At 35.8% G+C, this 26,042-nt stretch overlaps 1 protein-coding gene across 5 annotated transcripts in view; it reads right to left on the reverse strand.

Moving 5' to 3' along the window:
* The window catches only part of EPHA5 (EPH receptor A5), a 321,883-nt gene that overhangs the window by 150,984 nt on the left and 144,857 nt on the right, over positions 1–26,042 (reverse strand). The gene's annotated exons all lie outside the window — the stretch shown is intronic.

The raw sequence follows: 26,042 nt of genomic DNA on the forward strand, positions 1-26,042 counted from the left end.
TATCACAGCAGCTTTCTATTTGGAAAACCATTTAGGACAAATGACTCAAGCATTTAGTAATGACATTCACAAGAGGAAACCTTATGAAATCTATCTCTTATATTAGGCATGGAATTTGTAGTTTTAGTGATACCAGTGAAGAAAATCCTTTTATTTAAACTGGATTTCAGTTGTTTAATATGTTACAGTCATGAGTTTGAAATGATTTTACAAAAGTTATGAGAAATATCACTGCTATTAATAAAGAATCTTTGAAGCAATAGGAAGCTCTTTACATCAGTGTTTGCACTATTAGAAAGGAAGAACACCAAAGAATCCACAAGGTTAAGTGTGAAGAGCACTGGATAGGGATTCTAGACATCCACATTGCAGCATAAAATCTTTCAATGATTAAGCAGCCTTTGACAATTACCTCATTTTCTACTCTCCTCATTTAAATATCAATCCATTCAGTTAAATATAAATCCATTTGGATGTTGTGAAAATGTCGTCTACAATGTAAATCATATGCAAGTCTTTATAGAATTTTTCTTTTGTCATTATTTGTTTAGGATTGATATTAATATTGCTGCTTACATGTACAGAGATCCTAAGAAAGAATAAAAAGCTATAGTCACAACTCTTAAATGTAAACATCAAAGATGATTTGGCAAATAAATGAACAATGTTTCCTGATGCTTAAATTTAAAATCTATCCATAAATTTCTTTCTCCCTAATTAAGGTTAAGCAAATGATTTATTATTCTATTTGTTTTCCTACACTAAAAAACTCCACATCCATTAACACTATAACCATACGAAATGTAATTTTACTTAGAGACCTCATAAAACTTTGCCTTTCACCTACTCTAAGAAGAAGAAAATTGTAGCTGCAGAATATCATGAAAAATATGAAAGAAACTCAGGCATATGCTAAATAAAGTAATAACTTCTTATAAAGTACAGGTAAGAGTTCTGCCAATGTGCATTGGTTGGGACTCAGTTTTGTTCATTTTAAATAATTAAGTTTCAAAGCTCATCAGTCTTTCCATATGCAGATTATTTTCTACAATTTTTTTTTCTATTCAGAACCAATTTAAAATTACTGGCATGCCTAGAAATTAAAAAAAAAAAAAAGCAAGAATATACTTGAAATTTGCCTCCAGAAACTGATAAAGCAACACAAAGAGCAACTAGGCACTTTCATTTTAAGACATTCAATTAACTTAATCTAAATAGATAATAATTTACAAAATCGTACAAAAAAACTTGAAAAACCAAAAGCTGTGATAGTTTTAACTAACAATTTTTTTTCTTTTGTTTTGTTTTGTTTTTTGCGGTACGCGGGCCTCACTGTTGTGGCCTCTCCCATTGCGGAGCACAGGCTCCGGACGCGCAGGCTCAGCGGCCATGGCTCACAGGCCCAGCTGCTCCACAGCATGTGGGACCTTTCCGGACCGGGGCACGAACCCGTGTCCCCTGCATCGGCAGGTGAACTCTCAACCACTGTGCCACTAGGGAAGCCCCTAACAATGTTTTTGATGTAACAAATTACAAAATAATTAAACTGTAAGGTTGAATAATGTACACACAAATGAAAAAGCACAACAGTATTTTAAGAAGAAATCAGACAGGATTATTTAAAACATAGAAATTATGACCAAATGTGAATGTTGTCAAAATTAGGATAATTTCATCTGAAAAGCGAAATTGCTTTTGGGTTCTTGAAGTGTCAGGAAGAATTGATATTAGTATTGAGGGGAGATCAGTTTTCTATTAATAATATTACATATAAAACTCCTGATTTTTGAAAACTAATACCATTTCACTTAATTACATTATTTATTTAATCATTTATGAGCACCTGTTATATGTTAGAACCATACTAGTCAGTGAGAATTCAGTCATGGATAAAACATGCATAATCTCTGCCCTCAAGGAGTTTATAGCATAGTGGAGGAAATAAATAAGAAAGCAAATAACGACATACTTGCATGGGAGGGATGAGTGCTTCAGAGCACTGAAGAGAAGCACCTATCTCAGATTTGATGATTCAAAGACAGCTTCTTGAAAGAAATCATCTTAGCTGGGAAATAAAGACCAAGCAGGAGCTAACCAAACAAAAAGTGGAGGTAATGGGGGCCTAAGTGATGTCTCCCATGTGGGGTCCCATGCTATCAGCCAGTGTAATGACATCTTTTAATGTAGATCAGCAAATGATTTGAGAATTAGGAAGATGTAACTGTTTTGTTTGATAAAACTGTAAAGTTTGGAATTTTCTAAGACGAATACCTATTTGTAAAAAGATACCTTTCAAGAATTTCCATCATTTTTCATTCACTCACTCTTCCAACAAATAATTATCAAGTTATCTCTACATGCAGGTGCATTTCTTGGCAAGAAACAATAGTAACATTCCTGCACTTGATGGAACTTACATTCTCAGGAAGGAACAAAAAAGATATACAAACTAAGTAAGTTATATAGTGCTATAAAGCGCTATGTGCTGTGGAAAAAAATAAAACTGGAAAGTGGGATAAGAAAGGCCAGGATGAGGGCCCTGTGTGTGAGCGCAGGTGTGTGTGTACTAGCATAAGCACACAATTATAAACAGGATGGTTAGGAAACACTTCCGAAAATATATGTAGGCAAAAGGCATTTATCATGCCAAGGTAGGGAGACATATGGAAGTTTGGGAGAAGACGGTTCTAGGCAGAAGTAACAGCAAGTAGAAAAGTCCTGAGACTGGTACATATCTGGAAAGTTCAATGATTAGCAAGGAGGCAAGTGCATCTGGTAAAGTGAGTAAATGAGAAGTACTGGGAGATGAGGTCAGCCAAAGAAGTGGTAAAGGTCCGGATCCTGTAGGTCTGTGTCATTTACTCTGAGCGAGATGGGGAGTCATGAGAGTTTTGAGCAGGGAAGTGATATCACTTGATGTATTTTAAAGAGATCCCTGTGGCTGCTTTGTGGAAAATAAACTGTGGAAGTCTGAAGGGTAAACAAAGGGATTCATTAGGAGACTATTACAATAATTTAATTATGAAGTAACAAAGATTTGAATCAAAATGTTAGCAATGGAATGGGTGGGAAACAACTGAATTATAGATTCATTTAGGTGTAGAATAGTTAGGATTTAGTGATGGTTGGATGTAGGATGTGAAGGTGAAAAAGCATCAGAAAGGACTCCAAGATTATGTCAACTCTCAAACATTACCTGGTAGTATCTGATTGTAAACACAGACTCTTTGTCCAGGTTGCTTCTTTTCCTTAAGATTTTATGGGCCAAGAATCTTGTTATTAAAGTCAGATACTTAAGATGGAGGCATCCTTTCTGTAACACTTCCCTTTCCTTCTAGGCAAGTCACCTCGGTGCATTTGAGCCTATAGCTGTCCACATGAATTCCCCACATCTTTCCTGCGTCTGAGAACAGAAGGCAGAAATGAGACACACAAAATCGATAGCCCCTAAATCACCAAAGGGACAAACAAGATAGTTATTTTATTTAAAAAATATATAAAAGAGATGGCAATAAAGATGAGTGAAATTTAACTCTCTCACTTGTTTCTAATGGAACACACTCATAACAAACCAAAATACAAAGAGATTATGAATTTACTTCTACACAATGGGATGAGCAAGGGAAAGATGGAGCAATGCCAGCTACTCAGAACAATATATGAAGGTCAGAAAGCAAAATAGAGTTTTCATGCTTAGAGAGTAAATCATGGTGATTGCAGTCTTTCTGACTGGGCAGGTCTTTTGCCTTGTTTCAGCTAGTAGAAAGCAATAAATGTGATGATGTGTAATTTTTCTTGGAAACCTGACTTCAACAAACTGCAGTTTGAAAACCATATGGAGAAAAGCCGAGTTATCCCAACCAAGGCCTTTCTAAATAAGCCGGTTTGCTGATCTTCAGATGTATAAGACAGCTCAGACAAAACCAACAGAGTCACTGTGGTAGGCAGAATAATGGTCCTTCAAAGACATCCATGTCCTAATTCCCAGAATCTCTGAATATGTCACATTACATGGCAAAGGGAAATTAAAGTTGCAGATGGAATTAAGGTTGCTAATCAGCAAATAAGGAGATTATCCCAGGTTATCTGAGTTTGTCTAATGTAATCACAAGGGTACATGACAGTGAAGAGGGAGGCAGGGCAAGGCAATGTAAGAGGGACTTGAGTCACCATTGCTGGATTTGAAGTTGGAGAGAGGGGCTCACAAGCCGAGGAACGCAGGTATCCTCTAGAAGCTGGGAAGACAAGGAAATCAATTCTTTCCTAGAGCCCCCCAAAGAAAACAGCCTTGCAGACCTTGATTTTAGCCTAATGAGACCCTTGTTGAACTCTGATATAAAGTATAATTATCAGAGATAATTATATCGAATGATAATAAATTTGTGTTGTTTAAGCCACTAAGTTTGCTTTAACTTGCTACAATAGCCATAGAAAACTAATACAGTTACCTACCCAACATGCAGCTGACTATACATGGATGAATAAGCAAGCCAAGGCAAGATAGAACACCTAGCAGTTATAGACTCTTGAGCAAAAATAAATGGTTATTGTTTTAAGTTACTGAGTTTGGGGGTGGTTTGCTACATAGCACATTGCCAAGCATGTTTGTGGAATAAAATGTCAAAACTTTTTTTTTTCTAAGTGAGAAGAGAAAAGGCTCTAGAGTAGAACTTTGAGGAATAAAAATGTACAAATTGATGGGAAAAATAAAATAATTTACAAAATAAAATGCAAAAGAAGATATATTTTAAGGGAGGGTTGGGTATTCCAAGAACAAAAAAATTTTACTCATAAAGACACTTGAAATACTAATAGACAAACTTTCACAAAACTTTTACCAATTAGAACAAAGGACACTGCACATGGGCAACAAAACAGAGTTTTAATCCTCAAATCCATCTATCCTTTTTTGTGCCACAGTTTTAGAGTTTTGATGGGATTGACTCTACATCTGGGTCTGTGGTGAGGACCCTGCGGAGGTCCCTAGGGAAGCCCATGGGGAATGAGCCAGCTGGTCTATTCCCGACCCCTCGTCACAGCAATGGGTTCCATAGTATCCCTCTCTCAATCTGGCCCTTGTGCTTGAAGTCTAGGGCTGTTAGTTGATAAATTGAGGAAGAGAAGTTTTCTTTCCTTCTGGTATGATGTGCTATAAATGTATGACGTCTGGAATCGCTCTAGCCATTTTGCTACCTTGAAAGAATTCCATCAAAACAGACCCAGAGGGCTTCCCTGGTGGCGCAGTGGTTGAGAGTCTGCCTGCCGATGCAGGGGACACGGGTTCGTGCCCCGGTTTGGGAAGATCCCGCGGAGCGTCTGGGCCCGTGAGCCATGGCCGCTGAGCCCGCGCGTCTGGAGCCTGTGCTCTGCAATGGGAGAGGCCACAACAGTGAGAGGCCCGTGTACTGGTATATAAAAAAAAAACAAAACAAAAAAACAGACCCAGAAGAGGGTAAGCTCGAAAAATCTCAGAGAAATGAAGTCAGATCCGTGATCAAACTGTTTCTGAAACTGGTGCTTTTCAATGATAAATATGTTCCCTGCATTGCTTAAGTACATTCTAGTTGAATTTATCTTATTTGCAGCATTTTGGCTGCTGTAGAGTCATACAACTATGAATTTAAATCTGTAATCTATTAAAATAGGTAATACTGTGTAAAATAGGGATACAACTTACATACTTCAACGAGCTGGTGTGAGGAATAAGTAAGATAATGGGTGATACCTTTGGTTGTTCATACTTTAGAAAATATTGTGTAAGAGAAAAGAATTCTTGTGTATGATAATTAAAACACCAAAGCCATGGCTGGATTAGATGAAATCTGAAATACCTTGAATTTCTTAAAACAAAAGGCCAGGGTTCGATGAAGGTGAGGAATGCAAGGGCTATTTAATAGTTATTTGGGAAAGAAGACCAGATTCAGGGATAAAAGGCAAACTCTGTCTCTATTTCCAATTTCACCAAAATGATTTTAGATATTTTGCTAAGAAATTTAGTTAACATATCTCTATAAAACTAGAACTTGGTACATAGTGATACATGTTTTTGCTACAATCATCATTATTATTATCAGCTTCTTTAAAATAAGTTTAAGGAGCATTTAATTAAGAATTTAAAATAGATTCTGATTAAATATGAAAAAAACTATTCATATTAGTAAGACAAAAACAAATAAAATTAAGGGAGGGTAGATCGTCGTTAAACCAGAGTCTAGTTGCACCACTGATGTGACTTGCTAACAAAATAATCAATAGTTGTTTTTCAAGACAGTACAGCTAGCCCTTTTAAAAGTTCATACTTTTGAGTTGAAGAACCTCATCTCACATGGAAGTAACTGCAGAAGCCTTCGAGGGATTTTCTAAACACTTAATAGTAGAACATTTATTTTCTCTGCTGACTTGTAATAACCAAGTTCGTGAATACTATCTCCACCAAAAGCAGCACAGTGACATACAGTGTTAGATTTTTTTCTGTAAGGAAAATGTAACGGTAGGACTAGAAATAATTGTAGTGCTTTAGAAACTAGAGAAAAAAGTCAGACTACTTGACATTATGATCCTTTACCAATTATGTAAGTGCGTGATTGCATAGATTCAGGACGCAAGCCACTAATATTTCCAGTCCAAGTCCCTGGAAAAATAGACTTAAGTCCTGTGAAAAACTGAATGTTTAGCTCCCTCTGAGAGTACCAATATTAGCATCTTACTGGAAAATGTGTAAAATGATTCATTTAATCTTTGAGTCCTTTTATCCTCAGACGTAAATTTTAAATGTGTAAAATGGACCAAAACACACACAAAAAATAGAGGAGTCTCTCCCCCCAGCCTTATCCAGTTTCACTTTTCATGGTTTCAGATACCCCCAGTCAACAGCAGTCCAAAAATATTAAATGGAAAATCCCAGAAATAAATAATTCATAAGATTTATCTTTTTTTATTTTTCTTTTAAACTGAACTATATTTTTTATTACTATTTTCTTATCTCTACATCCCAGTTCTTTTATTTTTTATATTTTATTTTTTAAAATTTATTATTTACATCTTTATTGGAGTATAATTGCTTAACAATGGTGTGTTAGTTTCTGCTTTATAACAAAGTGAATCAGTTATACATAAACATATGTTCCCATATCTCTTCCCTCTTGTGTCTCCCTCCCTCCCACACTCCCTATCCCATCTCTCTAACTGGTCACAAAGCACCGAGCTGTTCTCCCTGTTCTATGCGGTTCCTTCCCACTAGCTATCTATTTTACGTTTGGTAGTGTATATATGTCCATGCCACTCTCTCGCTTTGTCACAGCTTACATTTCCCTCTCCCCATATCCTCAAGTTCATTCTCTAGTAGGTCTGTGTCTTTATTTGTGTCTTACCCTTAGGTTCTTTATGACATTTTTTTTTCTTAGATTCCATATATATGTGTTAGGATACGGTATTTGTCTTTCTCTTTCTGACTTACTTCACTCTGTATGACAGACTCTAGGTCCATCCACCTCACTACAAATAACTCAATTTTGTTTATTTTTATGGTTGAGTAATATTCCATTGTATATATGTGCCACATCTTCTTTATCCATTCATCTGATGATGGACACTTAGGTTGTTTCCATGTCCTGGCTATTGTAGATAGCCCTGCAATGAACATTTTGGTACATGACTCTTTTTGAATTATGGTTTTTTCAGGGTATATGCCCAGTAGTGGGATTGCTGGGTCATATGGTAGTTCTATTTGTAGTTTTTTAAGAAACCTCTATACTGCTCCCCATAGTGGCTGTACCAATTCAGATTCCCACCAGCAGTGCAAGAGTGTTCCCTTTTCTCCACACCTTCTCCAGCATTTATTGTTTCTAGATGTTTTGATGAGGGCCATTCTGACCGGTGTGAGGTGATATCTCATTGTAGTTTTGATTTGCATTTCTCTAATGACTAATGATGTTGAGCGTTCTTTCATGTGTGTGTTGGCAATCTGTATATCTTCTTTGGAGAAATGTCTATTTAGGTCTTCTGCCCATTTTTGGATTGGGGTGTTTGTTTTTTTGATATTGAGCTGCATGAGATGCTTGTAAATTTTGGAGATTAATCCTTTGTCAGTTGCTTCATTTGCAAATATTTTCTTCCAGTCTGAGGGTTGTCTTTTGGTCTTGTTTATGGTTTCCTTTGCTGTGCAAAAGCTTTGAAGTTTCATTAGGTCCCATTTGTTTATTTTTGTTTTTATTTCTATTTCTCTAGGAGGTGGGTCAAAAAGGATCTTGCTGTGATTTATGTCACAGAGTGTTCTGCCTATGTTTTCCTCTAAGAGCTTGATAGTTTCTGGCCTTATGTTTAGGTATTTAATCCATTTTGAGCTAATTTTTTGTACGGTGTTAGGGAGATCTAATCTCATACTTTTACATGTACCTGTCCAGTTCTCCCAGTACCACTTATTGAAGAGGCTGTCCTTTCTCCAATGTACATTCCTGCCTCCTTTATCAAAGATAAGGTGACCATATGTGCATGGGTTTATCTCTGGGCTTTCTATCCTCTTCCATTGATCTATATTTCTGTTTTTGTGCCAGTACGATACTGTCTAGGTTACTGTGGCTTTGTAGTATAGTTTGAAGTCAGGGAGCTTGAATCTTCCAGCTCCGTTTTTCTTTCTCAAGATTGCTTTGGCTATTTGGGGTCTTTTGTGTTTCTATACAAATTGTGAAATTTTTTGTTCTAGTTCTGTGAAAAATGCCAGTGGTAGTTTGATAGGGATTGTGTTGAATCTGTAGATTGCTTTGGGTAGTAGAGTCATTTTCACAATGTTGATTCTTCCAATCCAAGAACATGGTATGTCTCTCCATCTATTTGTATCATCTTTAATTTATTTCATCAGCGTCTTATAATTTTCTGCATATAGGTCTTTTGTCTCATAGGTAGGTTTATTCCTAGATATTTTATTCTTTTTGTTGCAGTGGTAAATGGGAGTGTTTTCTTGATTTCACTTTCAGATTTTTCATCATTAGTGTATAGGAATGCCAGAGATTTCTGTGCATTAATTTTGTATCCTGCTACTTTACCAAATTCATTGATTAGCTCTAGTAGTTTTCTGGTAGCATCTTTAGGATTCTCTATGTATAGTATCATGTCATCTGCAAACAGTGACAGCTTTACTTATTCTTTCCCGATTTGGATTCCTTTTATTTCCTTTTCTTCTCTGACTTCTGTGGCCAATACTTCCAAAACTATGTTAAATAAGAGTGGTGAGAGTGGGCAACCTTGTCTTGTTCCTGATCTTAGTGGAAATGCTTTCAGTTTTTCACCATTGAGGATGATGTTTGTTGTGGGTTTGTCATATATGGCCTGTATTATGTTCAGGAAAGTTCCCTCTATGCCTACTTTCTGCAAGATTTTTATCATAAATGGGTGATGAATTTTGTCAAAAGTTTTCCCTGCATGTATTGAGATGATCATATGGTTTTTCTCCTTCAATTTGTTAATATGGTGTATCACGTTGATTGATTTGCATATATTGAAGAATCATTGCATTCCTGGAATAAACCCCACTTGATCATGGTGTATGATCCTTTTAATGTGCTGTTGGATTCTGTTTGCTAGTATTTGGTTGAGGAGTTTTGCATCCATGTTCATCAGTGATATTGGCCTGTAGTTTTTTTTCTTTGTGACATCCTTCTCTGGTTTTGGTATCAGGGTGACGGTGGCCTCGTAGAATGAGTTTGGGAGTGTTCTTCCCTCTGCTATATTTTGGAAGAGTTTGAGAAGGATAGGTGTTAGCTCTTCTCTAAATGTTTGATAGAATTCACCTCTGAAGCCATCTGGTCCTGGGCTTTTGTTTATTGGAAGATTTTTAATCACAGTTTCAATTTCAGTGCTTGTGATTGGTCTGTTCATATTTTCTATTTCTTCCTAATTCAGCCTTGGCAGGTTGTGCATTTCTAAGAATTTGTCCATTTCTTCCAGGTTGTCCATTTTATTGGCACAGAGTTGCTTGTAGTAATCTCTCATGATCTTTTGTATTTCTGCAGTGTCATTTGTTACTTCTCCTTTTTGATTTCTAATTCTATTGATTTGAGTCTTCTCCCTTTTTTTTCTTGATGAGTCTGGCTAATGGTTTAGCAATTTTATCTTCCCAAAGAACCAGCTTTTAGTTTTATTGATCTTTGCTATCGTTTCCTTCATTTCTTTTTCATTTATTTCTGATCCGATCTTTATGATTTCTTTCCTTCTGCTAACTTTGGATAGTTTTTGTTCTTCTTTCTCTAATTGTTTTAGGTGCAAGGTTAGGTTGTTTATTCAAGAGGTTTCCTGTTTCTTAAGGTAGGATTGTATTGCTATGAACTTCCCTCTTAGAACTTCTTTTGCTGCATCCCATAGGTTTTGGGTCATCGTGTCTCCATTGTCATTTGTTTCTAGGTATTTTTTGATTTCCTCTTTGATTTCTTCAGTGATCACTTTGTTATTAAGTAGTGTATTCTTTAGTCTCCATGTATTTGTATTTTTTACAGATCTTTTCCTGTAATTGACATCTAGTCTCATAGCATTGTGGTCAGAAAAGATATTTGATATGATTTCAATTTTCTTAAATTTACCAAGGCTTGATTTGTGACCCAAGATATGATCTATCCTGGAGAATGTTCCATTAGCAGTTGAGAAAAATGTGTATTCTGTTGCTTTTGGATGGAATGTCCTATAAATATCAATTAAGTCCATCTTGTTTAATGTATCATTTAAAGCTCTGTTTCCTTATTTATTTTCATTTTGGATGCTATGTCTATTGGTGAATGTGGGGTGTTAAAGTCCCCTACTATGATTGTGTTACTGTCATTTCCCCCTTTTATGGCTGTTAGCATTTGCCTTATGTATTGAGGTGCTCCTGTGTTGGGTGCATAAATATTTACAATTGTTATATCTTCTTCTTGGATCGATTCCTTGATCATTATGTAGTGTCCTTCTTTGTCTCTTCTTATAGTCTTTATTTTAAAGTCTATTTTGTCTGATATGAGAATTGCTACTCCCGCTTTCATTTGGTTTCCATTTGCATGGAATATCCTTTTCCATACCCTTACTTTCAGTCTGTATGTTTCCCTAGGTTTGAAGTACATCTCTTGTAGACAGCATATATAAGGGTCTTGTTTTTCTATCCATTCAGCCAGTCTGTGTCTTTTGGTGGGAGCATTTAAACCATTTACATTTAAGGCAATTATCGATATGTATGTTCCCATTCCCATTTTCTTAATTGTTTTGGGTTTGTTATTGTAGGTCTTTTCCTTCTCTTGTGTTTCTTGCCTAGAGAAGTTCCTTTAGCATTTGTTGTAAAGCTGCTTTGGTGGTGCTGAACTCTCTCAGCTTTTTCTTGTCTGTAAAGGTTTTAATTTCTCCATCAAATCTGAATGAGATCCTTGCTGGGTAGAGTAATCTTGGTTGTAGGTTTTTCTCCTTCATCACTTTAAATATATCCTGCCAGTCCCTTCTGGCTTGCAGAGTTTCTGCTGAAAGATTAGCTGTTAACCTTATGGGGATTCTCTTGTGTGTTATTTGTTGTTTTTTCCTTGCTGCTCTTAATATGTTTTCTTTGTATTTAATTTTTGACAGTTTGATTAATATGTGTCTTGGTGTGTTTCTCCTTGGAGTTTTGCTGTATGGGACTCTCTGTGCTTCCTGGACTTGATTAACTATTTCCTTCCCATATTAGGGAAATTTTCAACTATAATCTCTTCAAATATTTTCTCAGTCCCTTTCTTTTTCTCTTCTTCTTCTGGGACCCCTATAATTCGAATGTTGGTGCATTTAATGTTGTCCCAGAGGTCTCTGAGACTGTCCTCAGTTCTTTTCATTCTTTTTTCTTTATTCTGCTCTGCAGTAGTTATTTCCACTGTTTTATCTTCCAGGTCACTTATCCGTTCTTCTGCCTTAGTTATTCTGCTATTGATCCCTTCTAGAGTATTTTAAATTTCATTTATTGTGTTGTTCATCATTGCTTGTTTCCTCTTTAGTTCTTCTAGGTCCTTGTTAAATGCTTCTTGTATTTTCTCTATTCTATTTCCAAGATTTTGGACATCTTTACTATCACTATTCTGAATTCTTTTTCAGGTAGACTGCCTATTTCCTCCTCATTTGTTAGGTCCGGTGGGTTTTTATCTCTCTCCTTCATCTGCTGTGTGTTTTTCTGTCTTCTCATTTTGCTTATCTTACTGTGTTTGGGGTCTCCTTTTTGCAGGCTGCAAGTTCGTAGTTCCCGTTGTTTTTGGTGTCTGTCTCCCGTGGTTAAAGTTGGTTCAGTGGGTTTTGTAGGCTTCCTGGTGGAGGGGACTAGTGCCTGTGTTCTGGTGGATGAAGCTGGATCTTGTCTTTCTGGTGGGCATGTCCACGTTTGGTGGTGTGTTTTGGGTTGTCTGTGGCCTTATTATGGTTTTAGGCAGCCTGTCTGCTAATGGGTGGGGTTGTGTTCCTGTCTTGCTAGTTGTTTGGATTAGGGTGTCCAGCACTGTAGCTTGTTGGTCATTGAGTGAAGCTGGGTGTTGCTGTTGAGATGGAGCTCTCTGGGAGATTTTTGCCATTTGATATTACATGGAGCTGGGAGGTCTCTTGTGGACCAGTGTCCTGAAGTTGGGTCTCCCTCCTCAGAGGCACAGCACTGACTCCTGGCTGCAGCACCAACAGCCTTTCATCCACATGGCTCAGACCAGGTATGTGGGGAGTTTCTTGCCTTTGGGGAGCGTTCAGTGGGTGTTCTGTAGGAGTTGTTCCACATGTAGATGTATTTCTGATGTACTTGTGGGAGGAAAGTGATCTCCGTGTCTTACTCTTCTGCCATCTTCCCCCTCTCCTGAACTACTTTTAAAGGCAAATGCTCAGGGGTGTAAAGAGAGGCAACCATCAAGAAAGAAACACTTGAAGAAATGGCTTCCAACAGAAGATCCACAAGACTTAAAAGGAAATACAACTCGGTCACCTAGTGGAAAGGCTGTAATGTGTGCGAGGGCTATCCTTTGTTGTGCATGACACTCAGGTCCAGCGTGGTGATGCCTCTGCCTCAGACAAGTGCTGACAAGTGACTCGCAGTGTGTACACCATCCCCAGGGTCCCTAGGAACTTCCTCCTCCTGGCTCCACCCCCTACAGGCCTCACCCACGAGCCAAGCATAAGTTTTAAATTGCCTACTCTTCTGAGTAATGTGATAAAATCTCTCATTGACCCGCTCCATCCCATCTAGGATCCCCAACCATCAACATCCTCTGCTCCTGGCATCCAAAAATCCACTTCTTCATGGCTCAATGATCCAGGACCACCTGAAGCAGATGATCTTCCTTCTGACAAATCATCAGAATGTCAATAGCAGCCTAGCATTATGTCAAAATGCCAAGGTCATTCATTTTATGTCATCAGATAGGCATTGTATCAACTCACATCATCACAAGAAGAAAAAAGGTGAGTACAGTACAAAAAGATATTTTGAGAGAAAGAGACCACATTGACATAACTTTTATTACAGTATATTGTTACAATTGTTCTATTTTATTATTAGTTATCATTGTTAATCCCTTGCTGTGCCTAACTTATGTATATATGAATATATAGGAAAAAACATAGTATATGTGTATAGCACAGGTCACCAACCCCCGGTCCACAGACCTCTACTGGTCCGCAACCTGTTAGGAACTGAGCCACACAGCAGGAGGTGAGTGGCAGGTAAGCCAGCAAAGCTTCATCTGTCAGTCCCCATCATTCACATTACTGCCTGAACCATTGCTCACATTACTGCTCACACACCCCCTCCACCGTCCATGGAAAAACTGTCTTCCACAAAACCGGTCCCTGGTGCCAAAAAGGTAGGGACCGCTGATGTATAGGATTCCGTACTATCCAGGGTTTCAGGCATCCACTGGGGGTCTTGGAATGTATCCCCTGCAGATAAGTGATATTTTCTATTTGCATACGCAATCTTATGATCAATTCCCAACAAACTAGGAGGAGTTTTAGCACTACTACTCTCAATCTTTGTTCTAATATTCATCCCAATACTACACACATCTAAACAACGAAGCATAATATTCCGACCCTTCAGCCAACTCTTATTCTGAGTACTAGTCACAGATCTCCTAACTCTAACATGAATTGGAGGCCAACCCATAGAACACCCATACATAATTGTAGGCCAAATAGCATCCATCTTATATTTTCTCTTAATCCTAGTGTTAATACCAGTAACTAGTCTTATCGAAAATAAACTCCTAAAGTGAAGAGTCTTTGTAGTATAACAAAATACTCTGGCCTTGTAAACCGGAAAAGGAGAAACCCACACTGCTAAACTGCTACCACCATTCCCATTACTACCAATAATAACTTAAAAACACTACTAATTTACTCTCTACAAACAAAGGTTTTTTTCTGAAATAGAACTATTTCTTTCTATATCTATAGTGTATAAAGGGTTAATTAAGTATAAGTAATAACAAATAAAGTCTTATTAATATGAGTATACTGTTGATGACAGAAATTATAACTTGAAAGGTTAGTAATTTATAGGATGATGAAGTTTTCATCTTCAAATGTCATTTACTGTTTTATTAGGGAAAAATAAAGATTGTTTAAAAAATAGATAGACACCCTCTAAATTCATATACTTTAAATACATAGATGTAATTAAAGCAGAGAAACTGCACTGTTTGGAATAATACTGTATTTGTATTTGGTTCTCTACCACAAGCCTAAGGGAAATCATTGCTCGAATTGTAGTTTAAGCATCGGTTTGCAGTACAGGTCATATCCTCAGGCCTTTTAGGCTTGAAGATTCAATAATCTAGGCTCTCTTTTCTTACTAATGGAAGAAAATTTGTAAAAAGTGAGATCAAAAAGCCAGCACTGCAAGCATATTTTGTTTAATGGAAAACATTTCACATCTTCAAACACATTCTTCAAGCTAGATGCTTGTTTTGACAAAGAAGATATTGGTGTTTGTGTGCCAAGCTACAAATAGGTAATTTGCTCTGACTGAATTCCAATAATGTATTAAATGGACTGTCAAATATTAATAAAATTAGATATAACAGAATAAATTAAAATTATCCCAACAGTTAAATAATCTCAAGATAATTTTTGTCACTTCATTTTGTGTTAATATATCATTCAATAATAGGTCATTATCAGCAAAGATTGATCACTCTGGTATTGATGTTCACCAAACAAGGCATGACTATTGAAATAGATGTAAGGGCAGTTACAAAATGGTGTATCATCTATTTTTAATAGATGCAACTGTATATCCTAAGTGGATTTGAATAAATGCCTCTACAGACATGTATGTGTGATAAAGGAAGCAAAATACAGAGAAAAACAATGTGAAGTCAACAAGTCAATCCATATCGTCACCCAAAGATAATGAATTTGATGCTATTGCTGCTGCGCTTAATACTCAAACTGTCATTAGTTCTCTTCTGTTTTATTTTATTAGACTTTATTCTTCAATTCATTAATTCTCTAGCAAGAAAATAAAAACTTCTAAGGTTGGAGTAGGATGGAGTACTTCAACTGCTTTTGTATCTTTCAGAATGCTCAGTAGCATATGATGAATGCAGGAGGTGCTGAATAAATACTTGATGTTTGAATGAATGGCAGTCAATTTCAGGAAAATCACATGAACAAATCATTTCGACATGCTGTACAAAAAACATCTCAGTATTCTAAGTAAACTTCATTTAGAACCTAATAGAGGACTCATGGATATGCTTGATTTAAACATGATTTCGCATCTGTATTATGCTACATCTAAAGAGCACACTAAGAAGCTTTACATGATGCCAGGTCACTGGGAATGCTTTCAGAACTTTGTTCTCAAGGACTAGAGAGCAACAGCACTTCAGAGTGAGGTTTTAAACAACTTGATATTCTATGCATATCAATTTACAATAGGCATCTTTACACAAATAAGTTCACAGCATACATGCCAATGAGATGAATGATTGAACAGTTCAAATGCTGAGTGAGTTGCTCTGATTCTGAACTGAACCACATGACGGTTCACACTTGAAATGGATTTTTGACCATGTTTCTGTTAAATAGGGAGTGAGTTTGCAACCAGAATTACACAGAAGAGCAGAGTTTAAAACTAGCTTCCAGGTGAGCAGTAGGCAGAATAGAGTACCCACATTAGAAAGAAAGAAAATAGTATTAACAAAATCATTGCTGGCACAAAAACAGAAATCAGCAGGTAAAGAGCTTTTGAGAAAAGCAACATCAAGCAAACCTGATTAAGCGTTGTCACCATTTCCCTAGAGAGGAGGGACAGGAAACAAATATCATAACCTCCCGCAAGTGTAATTTTTCTCAAAATGTGGGCTAAACACACCCTGCAGCAGAATCACTGACTCTGTGTGTGTGTGTGTGTGTGTGTGTGTGTGTTAAAATATGCAGATTCTCGGGCCCTCCCTTGCATATAATGAACCATAAATGCAGACTGTGCAGTTCATGAGTAAGTAACTCATAAACACACTATAGATTGAAAACACCATGAATTGCTCTTAAATAGCACAGCAATCATTATACAAAATTCCTCTCTGGAATGAGTTCGGTCAATTGCAGTGAATCCTTTTGTCAAGATTAGAGTGTCTAAAGAAACAGATATTAGGAAAGTAGGAAGGCCAGCTAAGCAGTAGACCTTAAATAATAATGTCTTATTTCAGAGTTCCATAAAACCTAAACCTATGAATTACAATTAGGGCTCTGTGTCTGGATCCTGAATTTAAAAGAGAGGGGGTGGGGAGAGGCACTCAACAGAAATAAGAAAACAAAACCTTAGCACGTAATTATTTGAAGAATTACGAAAAATTTAGAAACACATTACACATCACACCAGTAACTGAAATTATAACATTAATTCAAATAATAGAGAAACAATTGAACTCATTATTTTAGGTAATATTTTAAGAAGCACAGGTTCCAGGCATTATTGTGATCCCCAGGGGAAGATTCCAGAAAAATAGATAAGAAAGCAAATAGTTACACTGCCTGTGCTCCAGGTTACCTTAGAGAGGCAAGCCCAAACTGGAGAGCAGAGCAAACTTTCTTATGGAAGCAGAGATTTAAGCAGATCTGAAGACTGAGCTATCTAGGACAATGATGTAAGAAATAGGCTTCAGGCAGAGGAAACAGCAATATGTACTAGTGATTCAGAGCACAGTAGCTCTAGAGTAAGAATTTCATGGTTTGGATTCCTATTCCCTCACTTACTAGATTTGTGACCTTGGGCAAATCACTTCAGATCTTTAAACTTCAGTTTCTTCATCCTAAAAATGGGAATAATAATAATATTATGTCATGAAGATATTGCTAGAGTCAAATAAGAAAATGCAAATAAAGTTCTTCGCATAGCAATGTGCACACAGTAAGTGCTGAAACATGCTAGCCATCATAGTCTCTGTTATTGGTACCACAGTAGGTAGAAAGGGAAAAAAAGAAGGAACAGAAGTCTCTGAAGTCTCTTTTAGAAACCAGAGAAGTCTCTAGAAAGATTCTTGTCAGTGAACCAGACAAGTATTTTGAGGATTTCTAAAAATATTCCACCCCATCTGCTAATCCTTATTAAATACACTAGAGATGAATTATGGAGAAATTCATCAGATTAGTGTCTCATTTTTGAACCATGTTTTCAAAACAGCAAATAGGCATAGGAAAAGATCAGAACTTGTGCCTCACTTAAGCCAAGTTTTGATGTGGATGGGCAGCTTCAATTGGCAAAATTAAAAGATTTTTGTTGGTAGTATGAGGCCAATGTACAGATATTCATGATATGTAATTAAACAAAACATTTGTCTCTAGATATATTTCCTTAGAAACGTCAATAATTGACAAATTAATATTTGTCCACAAACAAAAATGATGTAGCTAACAAAATTTGTATTTTTCCAAATACATTTTGATGTAAATGAAAATTATGACTATTTTCTATACACAAAGTATTTTCCCCCTTTTTGCTCTTACTTTGATGCTGTTATTCTCTTGTTTCTTTATGTTATTGCTGTGGATATTTTATTGAATTGAAAAACTTCAATGCCAATATAAAACTCAGTGTTTTAAGAAATCATTGAAGATAGAGTCACCACTGGAAAATGAAATCTCAGTTTACTCCTCCAAACTTGAAGCAGTTGCTTTTGTTACCTGTAGCATCACTGATTCTATATATTATTTTTCACTTTTGAATTTTTTTCTTTTTATTTTACTTCACCAATGAGTTTGTCTATATAATACTCATAAAGTCTAAAAGCTATTTATCTCATAGTTTCTTCTATGAACTCACACTATTTGGAATACTACTGAAAAGTTTCTTAAATACTACTATAGTAACATTTATCAATACCTTATTATGTGCTAAGCATTACTCTTTGTTATAGATATTAACTCATTTAATTCTCACAACCATCCAATGTTATGGATACTATTTTTTTTTTCCATTTTACAAGTGGATAAACTGAGATTCTGGAAGGTTTCAGTAACTTACCATGTCACATAGCTAGTAAGTGGCAGAGAGAGCATGGAAAACAGAAAGTCTGGCTTCACAGTCTAGATCTTTAACCAACACACTAATTTGCTGCTCTGTGTAACAGATTCAATGCACACACACACACATGCACACAGTTTCTGCTCTGTGTATTTTATTTTGAAGACAATGAAATTATATTAGGTACACTGTGTAGGGAAATTGGAAAAGAACTGAAAATGTGACCTACAGTTTTATTGAGTTTTTTTCCTTTTTTATAAAATAAAATTTGGGTATACTGAATGAACATCACTATATTAGGGCTTAAAATTGAATAAAAAATGCCCGCAGATTGGGTAGTCAAAGGATCTGGGTCTTTGTCCCTGGGTGAATTAGTGTGTAAAGTGCAGTGGATGTAAGACAGTTATAAGCAGCACATTAGATGGCCAAAAGCAATATAAGTGGATCTATAAAATATTTTGATTGTGGTGAAAAATTTAGTAGTCAGAATGAGATATTTAACATAACGATTACATGAAATTAAAAACACATGCATCCAATGCTAAATAAACTTTTAATAAGAATACCTATGAATAGAAATAAACAATCCATGAAAAGGCTGCTGTTTAGGAAAATGGATTTGGGATAAAAGCAGTACATAAGAAAATATATAAACCAGGTGAGGACCTTGCATAGCTCAAAGATGGTAATGTGCCATGAATTAAGGCATATTATTAACTCAACTCACATCATCTGAAATACAAAGAAAATACAGAATGAAGGAAAGAAAGAATAAAGGAAAGAAAGAAGGAAGAAAGGAAAGAAAGAAGGAAGAAAGGGGGAAGGGAGGAAGAAAAAGAGAAAGATAGGATAAACAAACCTTAATTACTTGAAAAAACAGATTTTTTCAAAATAATGGAGATAACTTGCTTAACAATTTTATGTAGAAATTTTCATTCAAATTCGAACAAATTCATTGGATATCATAGTTTGAATATGGTGGCAAATCTGAAGATTTTTCAGTAGCTTCAATTTGAGATTCCAAAATAGCAATGCTACTAATGGCAGCAGCAACTGCAATAAAGTAAAGTGCCTGCCATTTATTGCTTGACAGCTGCAGTGGCAATGTTTCGCTTCATCAGGCCAGATCTCTGGTAGAGTACTGGGCATTTCTCCTGAAACTTGCCTCTAATATTTGAATCTATTTTTCTCAATGATTGTATAAGCCACTTAATACCTTTTATTAAAGGGCTTTTCTGTTTAAACCAGAGGAAATTTCGTTTGCAACTAAGAAAATAGACATTAAAACCAAAAAATGTTCCCCAAAGAGAAGTGTCACAGGCAACAGTCTTTTAAAGGAATGGGGATTTGGACCAGTGGTTTGACTGGTTGAATTTCATTGTAGCAAGAACCTATGTAGTTTTAAAGGATGGTAATCTAACAACACGGGGCATATGTCTTATCACCTCTGGTCACCTCAAATAAAGTGATTCTTGAGGATAATATTTTTGGTGACCAAATTCCATCTGTTTTAGTACCATAAAAGCATGAGAAATATAAGCAATATCGGAAGGATAGCCTGTGTCTAACTGCACTGCAGAATTTAAAGAAACAAAATTAGCTTCTCAAAGTTTAAATTATCTGCTCAAGTCATATTTAGATGATCAGAGAGTCTCCATTGCCGTGTCTCACGTCCTCTTAATGGTGAAAAGGATGACAGAACTGCACATCAAAAACAAGTATTATCCCACAGAATTCCTGAACTGCTAAAATGATTGACTTTATTGCCTTGTCTTATGAGAAAATGAGGCCACTGACCGGAAAAAAAGAGTGAAACCCTGAGCATTGGAATGTGGATATGTAGGAGAATACAGATGATTCAAAATATTCTCAACTTCTAAATCTTATTGAGTCTCTCCTGCTACCATTAAGCTGTCCCACACTTCACTGAAGAAGTTGTTCCTTCATGTCTTCAATACCTTATCTAAGATCATTAACTGATAGAAGGAAGTACTTGTCTTCCTGCTCAAACTTATTACTCCATCTGAACTCAAGATCCCAACATCCTCTTGGCAGCCAACTACCTGGTCAATACTGGAGACAAGAAGCTCCCTGAATATGAGTCTCACAAGATTCTGTAACTTAAATCTTCAAAAGCATAGGAAATATGTGTGAAAATGGATTCTATGTGTTCCTTACAGAGAAGCGAGAAACAATTTCATTCAAGCTGGTATAAATGCATGATTAGAGATTCTGGATCCAATGTCATTCTCCAGGTAGCTATCACAAGTGCTAAATGCTTCTTCAATTAGTTGACCAAAATCTGGACTGAAAGGTGGGCTAAGTTTTTAGATAAAGTTCAGATACTGGGAATTCCTTGTTTTAATGTAGAAGAAGGGATTAAATGACCTACTGAAATAGGAATGTTAAAGTGGATTTATTTTCTAAGACCTATGAAACTATCCACTAATTACATCTTTAGAAAGGACCCAGAAGACAATTTCATTACCATAATGATGAGAAATAAATTGATGAGGACAGTGCCACTTTTATAAATAAAATCTCTAAAATTGCTGTTCTCTATACTTGAGAACACAGAGGTTGAAGATGCAGTGAAATGATTTCTTGATTTCTTTAGGGTTCAAGTATGGCAGAGGCCAAGTAGTAGCACTTTACCACTAGAAGGAAAGTGGGAACAGATTTCATAATAGGCAGCAGATGTGAATGGAAAAAGTCTAGTACGATGGCATTTAGCGACTGAAATAATGGGCCATTTGATCTGTACCACTAATGATATGAAGGTCTGAGAAATACACATCAAAATTTAGTGACCTAGTTAGTCATGGTCTCTCACGAATTCCTAGACCTGATTTAGTCTACTTACCCTATAACCCCTAAATAAGAAGAGAAAGTTGACTGTCCTTAAGAAGGACTGTGCAATAGTAACATATGTTAACATTATACATTTTCCTTCTCAGTTTATCTGAGACGAATCTCTGGCCATTTCTAGATAAGTGGGAGGGGGGGTGTTACCGCCCAGATTATAAAATGTAGATTTCTGGATCTAAATTTAGATTTACAAACTAGGGTATAGAATATAGATTCCACAAATTATAGAAAACTGCCTCTGAGCTAACACTAATCCAAGTGAATCCGGAATACCAAGAAACCCTGATCTGAATGGAGGCTATGATGGTAATGTGATGAATGAGATTTTGTCCTGAGCCCATATTACAACTGGCACATTCAATTCTTTGATTATTTCACCAGGTTACTGGTGTATATTTGGAAGACTTTCTCTTCAACTGGAAGAAATGTCTCTTTGTCTCTGAGGCTCATGCAGTAAAAGCTGTAAAACTGTAGTAATGACCAAACTAAAGCATCTCCCTCCTGCCAAAAGAGTAAACACACACCTTTAGTGGATCCATGGGGGGAATGCAGCAATTAGTGTCACCATAAAAAGTAAAGGAATAAAGAGTGGGGATTACCAACATGCCGATTTAAATTACCTGTTTAATCTGTATAGAAGACAAACTAATCCTGGCAAACAAAAATACATTTAATCAAGTGGTGATTACAAATACAGCCAATAAGTTCTCTCCACTGAAGAAAATCAACAAAGACTCTCAGAATGATCATAGTAATAATCTAGCAAGTGACAATGAACATTTTTTTTAACATCTCAATCAATAGAGACCAACAGAAAACATTTGTTGCCCTCTTCTCAGGAACAACTATGTACTTTTACCATCTCAATTCAGCATTCTCTTAAATTTCCAACTCTACAGCATAATTTAGTCTCAGGAACCCTGATCATCTCCACATCCTGTGAGACATCATGCTGGACAATTACATGAATGGCATCAAATTGAAAGTACTTGATGAAATGGGATTATCATGTCCCCCAGACACCTTTGGAAGAACCAAGAAATAAAACCCTTCGAAATACAGTAATCACATTTCTTAGTGATATTTCTGATAGTCTGGGACAGGTTGGGACATTCCCTCCAAAGTGTTTGTTGCACTTTGCAACTCATATCATGTTAATCAAGTGCTGTGAGGAAAAAGTCCAAGAGTCTAAGACTATTTCAAAACAATTAAAATTTGGTCTATTTCAGCTCAGAATTAAGATTCTGTATCTTTGCAAATTAAAGTGTTAATACTTTTGGTTTTTCAGTTAGAATGAGCTTATTCTTTCTAGGGATAAAATATACATTTGCATATATTAAAAGAGCTTTATGATTTAATTCTTGATAAAGTATGCCTAGTGCAAAATTATTTTAAAGTAAAAATTTTTTAAATATGTTTATAGAAGAGCATTATAAATGCACACTCTTTTGTAAGCAGTTAATGAAACATTTAAAGTAATTGCTTCAATGGGATTTTTAATTTTCATCCTATGTTGATATATCACCCTCCATCTATCCATCTATCTAACAGATATATACTTTTAGATGCCCTAAAATAATAAAACAGAAGAACAACAGGTGAGAACAACAGAAGCATTGTCATGTTAATAATCTAAATGCTTTTTTCTATAAAGAAAAATTACTAAATGTACATCAATTTTTTAAAACAAGGCACTGCATAGAAAGACAAAATCACTAGAAAACTGGAGGAGCTCAATGAATTTTATTCCTTTTCTAAGTTTGAGTTTAATAAAGCACAGCTTGTATATCCATTATTTTATCCACTTTGCAATTTGACTATTAGAGTTCTTTATGTGATTAAAGTATTCACATTTCCGTGAGATGTTACGGAAAAACCCGAATGAATCTTTTGGCCAACGCAGTATTTTCCTATCACTTTCCCCTTCTCACACTGTTCTTTTACCTTTTTGTCTTTTTTAATACATCTTTATTGCAGTATAATTGCTTCACAATACTGTGTTAGTTTCTCTTGTACAACAAAGTGAATCAGCCATATGCATACATATCCCCTCCCTCTTAAGCCTCCCTCCCACCATCCCTAACCTACCCCTCTAAGTTGTCGCAAAGCATCAAGCTGATCTCCCTGTGCTATATTGCTGTTTCCCACTAGCTATCTATTTTACATTTGGTAGTGTTTATATATTTCGATGCTACTCTCACTTTGCCCCAGCTTCCCCCTTCCCCCACCCTGTGTCCTCAAGTCCATTTGTAAATTACTTTTTTTTCCTCAGTTTCCCCCTTCATATGTGTTTATATTTCTTGACCATGATAATCCCCGCAATAACTCTGTAATTCTTTCCTTGTCAACCTAAGTACTTATGCTACATTTTACAAGGCCCATAAATTCCAACTAATTATAGTATTTAGCTTTTCTTAAAACTTCATCTTTTGACTTGACTATTAAATTACATGCAAAAATAGTATCATTTGAATTCAGGCAACACGCAAAAGCAAGATGCTAGACTCCATAATGATTTAATAGCTGGAAAAATGTCTTAAATGCTGTATAAACATCCATAAATTAATCATTTAATCACTATCCTCGGCACGAAATCATTATTTCCTTTTATAGACTGAGCCAGGGTTATCTAATCAGTTTCAGTTTCTAGCTTAATGCACGATTCTCATCTTGAAAAAATTACTATTTTTTTCTTCTTGTACTTGTTGAATATAATTTTGAATCTGGACAGTTCATATATCACATTCTTGTCACAAATATAAATCAATCAGAAAATGACAAAAAATTATAAAGTTGAGATAAATCAATTAAGAAACAAATGCATTTCTCAAAAAACACTCCTTAGAGGAGAATAAAACTAATGTTGGAATCTGCTGAAAGAAGTTTTATATAAAAACCGCATATGGTACAGATAACTTTCTTCAATTTAATGCTGAAGAAAAATTCAGACATTAAAACCAACTACTACAGCCCACTTTCTATAATGATGGTACTTGATAAATGTCCAGCATAGTGGCATTGAATCTAAGAGCTTTTAGGAGCTACTTGAAGTTAATAATTTTTGTGGAAATTGAGACTTAGTTGGTCTGAAATGTCAGATACTGCGAAAATCTCCCTTCTTATTTTGATTTTTTTTGGGGTAGTTTTGTGGTGATTTTACACTATGTGTACTCTGAGAACTTGGGGAAAAGAAGCAGCAACCAAAAGTTTCTGCTCTGAATACAAATGTTTGTTTTACATGATAGCCATGCCTTGAACAGCTGGATAAAAATTATTCTTTCTTGATATTTAAGGTATTTATAGTTGAAAAAATAAAAAACACACTTTGCAGTCCTAATAGGCCAGCAAGTCAAAGACAACTAGACCAAACATTTATTAATAACATCATTTAAAAAATAAACGGTCATTTCTTACATCTAGTTCATCAGAGAAATATCTTTCAAAGAAAGTTATGCAAGCTTAGAAAATGTCCTCCCAAAGGGATACAACTCTTAATGATTTTTCAATATGCTTTCAATATGTTAATGAAAGATTCACAGGTAGAACCAAGTAAGCTTGAAAGACGTTGCATATGAAGCCTGAAATCAAATGTTTAATGCCAGTATTTTTCTGATGTGGGAAGGCAGTTCACATTCACAGAGCACTTGTGGCATCTAGACACTGCGATGGAAAATCAACATACACTAGTATTGCCAGAAGCTGAGTCTATACTGAAGGAAAACCTAATTTTCACTATTTTTGTCTAGCTCTTTTTAGCACTTTTATTAGTTCAACCTTAGGTTAGGGAGTAAATGGAGAAAATATAAAGGATTCACTGAGTACAGTGGTGTATACATGTACCGTGTTTTTTCTCATGGAATAAAAAATGCTATTGGCATGTATTCAACATGGATGAGAACATCTAGAGTGCTTAGAATGATTCTTAGTGAATTACGCACATACCTGTATATTATCTGGGACACTTTTGAATGTTTTCTTCAGTTTTATCACTCAAACATAACTATGAACTCAATAGCATGTGTTTTCTTTTTTTTATTCTCAAGAGATAACCACGTCATTTACCTGACACATCCAATAATTCAAATTATTTCGGCCAAAACTTGATTACCAACAGCATTCTCTTGTCAACCAGATCATTCCACCACCTACAAACTTATACTAACATTATACGAATTAAGTCTGATTCGATTCAGTCAAACACATCCTATTGCATTGTGAGCTCTACCGGCAAAGATGTCCTCACCCACAAAAGCCCACCTGAGGTAATTATGAGGTAACAAACTTATGCGCTTGGACTGAGAGTTTTGGCCAAAAAATAGAAGGAAAGTTACATTTAATGCCTCTTTCCGCCCATGTACTTGCTGTTGACAAAAACAAGTTATAAGTTACCCATAGGCTTTGAATGACTCTTGCCACATAATGAGTTATTAATTCAGCCATAGTTTATCTTTGGTTTTTATTTTAACAGAAAATAATTCTTCTATATTGTTTACTTAAAATTAAATATTTGAGGGGAAAATTTAGGGGAATTAGTAGTTCAAGCAGAACTATTTTCCCTACTCCTTAATAATTACTCCCTAATATTTCCAAGATCTTCATATGGCATATAGATGTATCTTCACATGTATGGTGGTTGTACAATCGTTCATAGTTATTTTAATTTTGATAAGTGGATTTATCAAAAAATTATCTCATGCAT

This window comes from Phocoena sinus, chromosome 5 (genome assembly GCF_008692025.1).
Source record: "Phocoena sinus isolate mPhoSin1 chromosome 5, mPhoSin1.pri, whole genome shotgun sequence".
In the NCBI taxonomy this organism is placed as follows: domain Eukaryota; kingdom Metazoa; phylum Chordata; class Mammalia; order Artiodactyla; family Phocoenidae; genus Phocoena; species Phocoena sinus.